Here is a 10,378-nt window from a genome sequence, read left to right on the forward strand (position 1 = left end):
TGCGCAGTTGTATTTCCGGAGCGGACTAGGAAGAGACCGTATCCCGGGTTCGTTAGGGCGCCCGCTGAGACGTAAGTGGGCGGAGCCTAGAGAGCGCTCCTCTCGGTGAGCCTGGGACATAGCTCCGCCCCTTCCAGGCAAGATTTAAAGGAGAAGCGCCCTGCAAGAGTGTTCAAGGGGCATAAACTGAGGGTATGGAGTAGGCAGATGTAAATTCACAGGGGATAATCAGAAATGAGAAAAGGATTTCGTAGGGTGCTCATTTTGAAATAGAGGCCTCACTGAAGTTGACATTTGTGAAAAGGCTTGAAAGAGTTGAAATAGTACGTTGATCAATCATGTAGGGAGATCACGGGGCCCAGAAAGAATAGGTAAGATCTTCAGGCAGAAGCATTCCTAGCCCTTTTCAGGAAGAGTTTGGAGACCAGTATTCTTGAAGCACTACCAGAAATCTCGGAGAATGGAACATGGCTGAAAAACTTGAAGCAGTGGATGCGTATTGGCCTTTACAGTTCTGCCACTTTTGTTGCCTTGTCTGTTCTTTCTCTGTGCTTTTTTTCCTTACCCTTCTGTTGATAACTAGCCAATCCTCTCCCTCTGTTTTCATCTCTGAAGCCAGGATGTATGGTAGTATTCGTTTTATTGAGATTCCCATTTTCATTGCCTCTAGGGAGCCTTACAGTAAGCTATCATGAAAATTAAGGTATTTACTATTTTTTAAATTAATAGGACTTTCAAAATTGCAGGTGAGGTTCAAAATTTACATTGATTCTGGTTTGTCCCATTTAGGCATACCTTATTCTCTCATGTATTTATTATATATCCAATCCGAAAAATGGATTTCCCTATGGCAAATAGCTTTTCTAAAACATAAATAAATAAATAAAGAGAAAGAGAAAGATGATGAGACCTAGAGAATTTAGGTCTTGAAAAGCCCACACAGGTAAAAAGAAGAAGTGGCAGGATGACTTTAACTCTGCTTTATATGAAAATGTTTTTAGGGGCTTAAGAAAGGGAAAGCTTTTTCTTTTTCATTTTTGTTGGGTACAGCTGAGGTTAGAGTTTGCCACAGTTATCTGAATTCCTCAAACTTATGCCATTTGTGGTTTATAATTTTGGAGAGCCACACACTCAACATATGTGGCTAACCTGGTCTCATAAATTGGCTAAGAAAAGAGAGAAAAAGAGAGAAGATCAAAGGGCATGGCAAATTGATTACAATGAATTGTGAACAACCTAAAATGTTGCATGTTGGGGAAAGAATACTTTAAAAGAGAAAAACATAATGGTACAAAAGATAGGAAAATAAGTGATCTAGATAATTAAATGTCTATATAAAGTCTTAGACTCATGACAGTTATATATATCATATAAATTCTTTTCATTTTGTTTTTCTGAAAGATATTTGACAACTCCTTAGTTTTATGTAAAGGAAAATAAAAATAGGCATTTAAAAGAGTTGGCAGACTGATTTCCACAGAGATATGAGTAAAATTTCTGAATGTCATTTAGGAAAAATGTATGAAAAACCTGGCATTGCTGGTGTAATTTTTTTTAAACCTTGAACAAATTTTAGTCCATGAAAATTGACATTGATCTTATTTTTCAGATGTAGTAGGAATTGGGCTCTGTCTAAATTAACTGTCTGAGGAATACAATTGTTGCTGATGCCCTAACATTAAGGCTCATGTATGGTTTTTCTTATTAAGGTAAGCAGACTGGATGCTGTGACAGTCTCCTACTCAGCCTGTTGTGTGACAGTGTTTCTTTGCTATTGCTACCACAGGAGGCACACTGGAATGCAGAACTTGTGCCTTTACCTATTCTAGTTTCAACTAAAAAGTAGCAAGTGTTTCTCTTCACTTCTATTACTTTTACTTACTTTATTTATGGAAAATTTCAAATATAAAAAATACAGAGAAACATATTTCAAAAATTATCAATACATGGCCAGTTCCCTTCTACCCTCCACCCACACCTCCATTAGGTTTTTTTTTTTCTTCTTCTTCTTCTTTTTTGAGACAAAGTCTTGCTGTGTCACCCAGACTGGAGTGCAGTGGCACAATCTTCGCTCACTGCAACCTCCGCCTCCTGGGTTAAAGCCATTCTCCAGCCTCAGCCTCCTGAGTGGCTGGGACTACAGGCTCATGCCACCAGGCCCAGCTAATTTTTGTATTTTTAGTAGAGATGGGGTTTCACCATGTTGGCCAGGCTGGTCTAGAACTCGTGGCCTCAAGTGATCCGCCTGCCTGGGCCTCCCAACTCCATTAGTTTTAAATCACAATGTCCCTGCTACTAAATGAAGATATTTCAAACAAGAACAAACCAGCTAACCAGACAGAACCTATTCTTCCTAGAAGACATAGGGAAATTCACAGCTTGTTGACAAAGATATCACTATTTCATTAGACACTACTCAGAAGTGAAATGTTAAGAAATATTTCAATGACTTTTAAAAGTAAATACAATCTCTTTTATTGTGCTGCAGTTGTTAAATTGTGCTATGGTATGTACTTGTAGACAAATTCCAAATATTTTGACTTGCAGGCATTATCTGTAAACTAAGGGTTACCAATCAGAGATTAGGTGATGCCGAGCAGGTGTCATCTGTTTCGCCACCACAGAAATGTCCTGTACTTATCCACATGCTATTCCAAAATTTCCCATAAGAGTATTAGGATTTCCTTTCTCTTGCTTAAGGACAGTCTTCCTTCTTTGCGCTCTACCTAGTGATCTTAATGTTTAGGGAAAAATAAAAGTAAAAAGGTCATATTGCCTGATCTTAGGAGAAAAGGAAGAAAAGGGGAATTAAAAGGTTGTGGGAGTGACCAGTAAATATGTTTGCAACTGAAATAATTTTGCAGGCTAATATAAAACATCTTATAAAGTGGCCAGATTAATTTATAGTCCTCATTTCCCAAACACATCAGCATACTCAACGTTCACACCATTTCTGATTGCAGGGCCACACACACACACACACACAAAAGGGATAGAAGAGACTAAACCGCATCTATGCTCACAAAAACACACAATATCTTTCTTACTTTAAAATCTAACATAAAACTGTATGCCTTCAGCTACTGACATGGATTCGTGACATTTAAAATACAGCTTTACAATGAGTATTTAATAACCCTTTGCAATTGTATTTGGTTAATACACAATTAACAAATTTGTATTTGCAGCATTGGCTGCAAAATCCTTTCTTAGTTTTATTCTCAGATGTCAAGTTACAACTAAGAGAAGAAAAGGAGTCGCCTGAAGCAAGTACCTGGTTTCTAGAAAATAGAATACTACTAAAGGAAAAGAAATAAGAAGAAGAAATAGCATTTAAAAAATATCATTGATCTATATGTGACCCCCTCAAAATTGAAATGTTTTTTATTTTGCTTTAAGACTATTTCAAATTAAGGCATAAAGAAGACATGACAACATACTAAAGAGAAAATCCTATAAAGCCATCTTCAATTCAGCAAAAATTAGTAAATCACTATACACAAGGCCTAGTACTAATTGTTAGGTGGTAGTGATACGGTGATGGGGTCACAAAAATGACTATCTCATAGTTCTTGTCCCAGGATCCTTGGACTATAGTAGAATTATGGCATGTACGAATACAATCCCCTCTCAATGACAGTAACCTTGGATAGGGCTGACACACACTCTCTCCTTTGACCAAAACTTTAATCAGGCTTTTCTCTGAGTCCTCTGCTTGACTAAGCCTGATCTTGGGCTTTCCTCTCTGTTCTAGTACAGATGCTTCTCGACTTAGGATGAAGTTACAATGCAAAAAAAAAAAAAAAAAGCAAACCATCATAAGTTGAAAATATTCCAAGTGGAAAGTGCACTTAATATACCTAACCTATTGAACATCACGGCTTGGCCTAGCCTACCTTAAACATGGTCCTTGTGACCGCATGGTTGACTGAGAGCTGCGGCTCACTGCCACTGCCCAGCATCAGGAGCGGGTATTGTATTGTAAATCACTCGCCCGGGAAAAGATCAAAATTCAAAACTGGAAGTGTTTCCATTGAATACATATGGCTTTCGCACCATCATAAAATCAAATCATTGTAAGTTGGAGACCATCTGTAGAATCCAGTTGGAACAAGAATCCTGACACGTCACTTTAATGAATATCCCCCACCCTTGGTATCAGACCACCCTCAATATCTTATCACCCTGACCTGCCTTCAGCAATAATCCTATCAGGTCAGTTTAGCCAGAAATCTTTTATCCTTGGTGTTTCCTCTTAGTAATTTTCCATCCATTGCTCCCCACCCTGCTTCTTGGTTATAAATTCCCACTTGTCCTTATTGGAGTTAGAATTGAGTCCAATCTCACTCCCCCACTGCAAGACCTTACTGCAGTGGTCCCGAAACCTGTCTCCATAGCTGACTTTGAAAAGGTCTGTCTCACCATTATTCACAAGTGTCATTAATAAAGCATTTTTGAGAAAGTCACTTCAACCTATCTTGCCCTAAGTTTCATCTCTTGCATAGTGAAGAAAATAGTTGTAGCTACCTCATAAGGTGGTTGTGAGGATTAAATTAGTTAATACATGTGAAGATATAGCAGACTGGCTGGCTTCTACAAAATGTTTTAAATTGTTAGTTATTACTTCATTGACACATGGCATAGGCTAATTAGAAGATACAACATTTTTGTGAATTTGTATTGTTGCTGAGGGAGAGGACACTGTTGGTGGATAGGATTTGCTTGAGTAAAGGCAAAAGGGCACAATGTGCAGGGTGTGTCTAAAGACTAGGAAGTAGAATAGCTTGATTGATTGGAGAATAAGAGGGCTTTGAATGTCAAAATTTTTCAGTTGGAGAATGAAATGATCAGAGTTGCATTACTTTAATCTGGAAATTATTTGTGACTCTTTTGATAGGACTTTATAAAGCCATCATTAAAATAATTGAAATAGAACAGGGGATTAAGTCTATAAGTGATACCCAAATGCCTGTGTTGTTGAACTAGCTACATGAGATTCAGGATTATAAAGAGGAATTCCTCACTATGTCTCCAGATAGAGAGATAGGTAGTATATCATGTATATCACACCACATATGCTCTATGAGATGTAACCAATCCATATAATATATTTTTGTGTGAAATTATGAAGTAGGGTCTAGGAATTTTGGCTTATAAAAATCATGTTTGAAAGTTTTTGCAAATGGAAAATGTACAGGACATAGCAAATAGGACGGATAAGGTGGTGGGATGAAAGAGGAACGGCAACTCTAAAAAGTAGTGACTTTCAAATATGAATCAACATATCAGTCATCTGGATCATGTTAAAATACAAATCAGTGATCCCAATTCAGTAGGTCTGGAATGAAGCCCCAAGAATCTGGATCCTTAACTGTTACCTTGAGTTTGGTGATTTTTAAGCTTTAGTGTTCATCGTACTCATATGGAAAGCTTGTTGAAACACAGATTGCTGAATTTCTCATTCAGCCAGTCCTGGGCGGGCCCAAGCATTTGCGTTTCTAACTAATTTCCACATAATACTTGGAACGTGGACCACCACAGTTTGAGAACCACTACTCCAGTTTATTTTTATAGCCTGGGTAATGGGGAGAATGATGGTGTCCTTATTGTTAAGAATCTTTACCTTTTCTATTAGGTTGAACAAAGCCATACTTTTATTCTTTGTTACCTAAGAGAAAAACATGGAGGATGCTTAGTCATTTGTCGGCCTTATCCAGACAACATGACCATGGTGAAATTTAATATCCATTTGAAAAAAAAATGACTAATAATATTCTCACTGGATAAATAAAAGGTGAAGAAAAAATGTATTCTCTCACAGTTGGATTGAAATATACTTTTGTTGTAGAGTAATAAAAATTATCAACCACTTCAGTTATTCTTCTGTTGTTTTAAAGTCTAGAATTCAGATGATAAAGAAAATTGAAAGGATACTTTTTTTTTTTGGTTTCTCTATTGACAGGGGTCAGTAAAATGTGAATTGGGCTCACAGACCAAATTCAGTCAATGCCTATTTTTGTACAGTCCACAAGCCAAGCATGGCCTTTACATTTTTAAGTGGTTGCAAAAAATCAAAATAAGAGTAATATTTCATGCCTCATGAAAATTATATAAAATTCAAATTTTGATGTCTACAATTGTATTAGAGTTCTCCAGAGAAACAGAACCAATAGGCCAATAGGATTTGTGTGTCTGTGTGTGTGTGTGCATGTACATATACATATGTATATATAATACATAATATTTTGGATATTGGAATTGGCTCACACAATTATGGAGGCTGAGAAGTTCCATGATCTGCTGACTGCAAGCTGGAGACCCAGGAGAGCTGACTGTGTAAGTTCCAGTCCAAGTACAGGAGAAGATCAATGCACCATCACAAAAAAAGTCAGGTACCAAGAGAAAATTCTTCCTTATACTATCTTGTGCTTCATTTAGACTTCCAATACATTGGATAAGGCCCACCACCATTGGGGAGATCAAACTGCTTCACTCGCCCTACTGATTCAAATGTTAATTTCATCTATAAACCCTTCACAGACACACCCAAAACAATGTTCAACCAAATGTCTGGGCACCCCATTGTCCTAGGCAACAAAATATATCCCTTCTCAGCTTGGCATTCATTCACATCTCTTTAAATCATATTTAATCTCCAAATAAACACAATAACAAGGTCATAACTCCACTTTACATAATACAACTATCCCACATACAACTGAATATGCATTACCCAATCCCCAGAAAAGGAGGCAAAGTTCTTGATGTTTACTCTTCTCCTTGACATCCTGTAACTTAAAAAATACTATGATGTAAATTGAACAATACTTAAATATTATGTTAATAAATCAATACATTATATAATACATAATAAAGGAATAAGAGAGGGAGAAAAAGGTATTTACTATACACACACAAACACTTCTTAACAAAATAAGGGGGAATACTCCTAACAGTCCTCATTTATGTAACTGATTACATGGTTGTAGTTGATATTTATAACTACCTTCTTTCACTAACTATCCTGTTTTTTTGTTTGTTTGTTTGCCTTTAGCAAGACCCTGAGCTGGTTCTTTACCTGGTCAAGTGACCCAAGCCTTCATTCCTGAAGGATCTGGGGCATTAAGAGTTTTGCCTGGATTGGGTTGTTGTGATTTTACATTGACTTTAATTACTGGACATGTAGTACAGAGGAGCATCCTACAGGTTCTACTGCATTTCAGACATACTCAGCCTTACTTCCATTGTGCAGTAGCAGTCCAATTTCCCCTTGCTAGTTCTGATCAGTCACCACAATTCTCTTCTTTGCCTGTTGATTCAGAGGCATGAGGAATTCAAAGTGGCTGGGCAGCAGTTTTTATTAATTAATTTATTTTTCAATGGAACACTTCATGAATTTGCATGTCATCCTTGCACAGGGGCCATGCTAATCTTCTCTGTATCGTTCCAATTTCAGTATATGTGCTGCTGAAGTGAGCACAGTTTTCATTGTTGTGTCTCCTAGTGGAAGCATTTCTCCCTCAGGAACTAAGACTTTTAGGCCAGTAGAGCATAAGGTAATGGGAACAGGAAGCAAACATTTTATTAGGGGGTCACAAGGAGTAATAGTGAATAAATTCATTCCCGTTTCTGCCCCTTATTCCTGGACCCATGAGTCCTTGCTATGGAAGAAACAGCTCTATCTATATATTAGATGTTGATTTAGAGAATGTGCAGCCTTCTGGAGAAGCTTGCCTCAGCACTGCAAAATATTACCATCTAGGTCGTGCTGTAACTAGGTTTTCCAAAGGCCATTCTACTGTTCTATCAAATTGTTTCAGGATGGTGGGCAACATGATAAGGCCTATACATTCCATGAGCATGGACCCATTACCATACTTCTTTTGCTGTGATGTGAGTTCCTTAATCAGAAGCAATGCTGTGTGGAATCTGTGGAATCCTGTGCCCATGGATAAGGCATTCTGTAAGTCCAGGATCACAGTTTTGGTAGAAGCATTGCATGCAAATCCATACTTAAGATGGTCTTGCTTACAGAGAAGAGGCATCAAAGAACTCTTCAAGGATGCCAGGGCCCCCCTCACACATTTATTTCTCTCAGTACTGGTGAAAGTTTGTTTTATGGATCCTTCCAGTGTGGGTGGATAGGTCTTGCATGACAAATCCACTCTAACATTTCAATCTCCCTAAGCGTTTGAATTTCTTCCTCTGCATTATACTAAGGCAAGTCTGACATTTTCAGTTCACTTAACTGTGGGCCACTTTTTAGAACGTGTTTCAGCCAACCAACTGAACAAATTCATGGTGCCCTTTCCAACTCTCTGAGCTGTAACACTAAATGCAGGCTATGCTTAGTGAGCCCATATCAATAAATTCAGCCTGATCTAACTTTATCTTCCTTTATTTCACACTCTTAATGTTCATTCCCACATATGTTTCCTGGACTTCTGTCTGTACAAATTAGAAAGCTCAAGCAGTTCCGTTGACATGTAGTGAACCCTCTCATGAGTCACACTTTTTACCTCACCTTTAAGGGCCTGCTGGGACTTGAGTCTAGCTATAGGTCTAGAAACAAAGAGAGGTGGGTCTTAGGACAGTCAGCATTGTCTTGCATGGCAACTGTCTCATGGGAGGCCATTAAACTTTCCTCAGGCAATGCAGGGTTAATCTCAGACTGGATTAAAAAGGCTGATGCCACTGGTAGTGGGGAGGCCACTAACACTGGGGCATGGGGAGGCTGTTTCCACAGGGGATGGGGAGGCATGCCTTCTGGGAGTGGAGAGGCCTCTTCCACTGGTAAAGAGACATCAGAATTTAGAGACAAAATATCCTCAGCTTTGTCAAGGTCTTCCCACACATCCTCATCCTAAATCTTATTCTTTCCCAATCAGTGCCCACACTTTAACAGCAGACATTCGACAAGGCTGGGAATTTATAAGAAATTAAATTGTAATTTAGTCTCGGGATGGTATTCTGCATTCGATTTTCAACCTAGCCCTTTGGCTATAGGAGATAAGGGTCTCCTTTAGGACACAGATAGAAACTCAGGTCATTTATATGGTGCTCAAGCTGTGAATTTGAATCCCTGAGCTCATTCTTTTCCTTCACCACTTTGTCCAGCAACAGTGGAACAACCAGTCAATCTTATTGTATTGATTAGTTTTCCAAAAAAGCTTGGAATTACCATATACACAGCCACCCAACTTGTCGCTTCTTGTAAGTGGTTGATTAGGAGTGTTCAGTGCCGGTATTTTGTGTATCTTTGCTACCAGTTCATGCCATAGACTATCAGTGTCCCTACGTATATATTTACTATAAGGAATTGGCTCACATAATTATGAAGGCTGAGAAGTCTCATGATTTGGATCTGCATTCTACAAGGTGGAGACCCAGGAGAGTTAGTGTTATAGTTCCAGTGCAAGGCTAAGGACCAGGAGAACCAATGGTAGAGGTTACAGCTGAAGTGCAGGAGAAGAAAACAGTCTGACAGACAGTGAATTCTCCCTTACTTCACCTTTTGTGGTATTCAGGCCTCCAATGGATTGATGGAGGCCCACTCACATTGTGGAGGGCAATCGGCTTCACTTAGTCTACTGATTCAAATGTTAATCTCATCTATAAATGTCCTTACTGACACACCCAGAACAATTTCCAACCAAATACCTTGCACCATGTGTTCCAGTCAAGTGAACATATAAAATTAACCATCACTTTAGTGAGTTTTATTGAAACAAAGCTACACTTGTTCATTTCCATATTGTCATCTTTGGCTGTTTTCAAGCTACAACAGCAGAGCTGAGGAGCTGAAACTGACACCACCATTTGGCCTGCAAAACCCAAAATATTTACTATCTGACCCTTTATAACAAAAAATTTTGCTCACCAATGTTCTAAGAGAGTGCTTTTAACATTTTAATATATGTACATATCAACTGGGGAACTTGTTAAACTGTTGATTCAGATTCAGTAGGTCATAGCCAAAATTCTCCATCACTATCATGCGGCTGGGTGAGGTCAGTGCTGCTAGACTGAAAACTGTACATCCTATTTGTCAATTTTTGCTCTTCTCATAGTCCCTAACTATAATGCCTTAAACTTCTGCCTATGAAGGTTCTCTTTAGGTTCATCAAACTTAAATCCTGTTACTTCTGTTTATTCTCCAAACTATTTCATCTTATTGTGAACTCTTCTTCCTCATTGTACTTACTTTGTTTCACATTTTTAGGCTTTAAATGTATTCTGTGTTCCCTAGTTGTTGCACTTTTTTTTTTTTTTTTTTTTTTTTTGGAGACAAAGTCTCACTCTTGTCCCCCAGGCTGGAGTGCGATGGTGCAATCTTGGCTCACTGCAACCTCCACTTCCAGGGTTCAAGTGATTCTCC

At 38.4% G+C, this 10,378-nt stretch overlaps 1 non-coding gene across 1 annotated transcript; it reads right to left on the reverse strand.

The window, feature by feature from the left end:
- Positions 1-7,373: 7,373 nt before the first annotated feature.
- On the reverse strand, positions 7,374-7,480 carry LOC115934728 (U6 spliceosomal RNA). Its single transcript, XR_004070491.1, has one exon. It is a non-coding gene; the product is annotated as a U6 spliceosomal RNA (small nuclear RNA).
- Between the last annotated feature and the right edge of the window lie 2,898 nt (positions 7,481-10,378).

Source organism: Gorilla gorilla, chromosome 4, assembly GCF_029281585.2.
Source record: "Gorilla gorilla gorilla isolate KB3781 chromosome 4, NHGRI_mGorGor1-v2.1_pri, whole genome shotgun sequence".
NCBI lineage: Eukaryota > Metazoa > Chordata > Mammalia > Primates > Hominidae > Gorilla > Gorilla gorilla.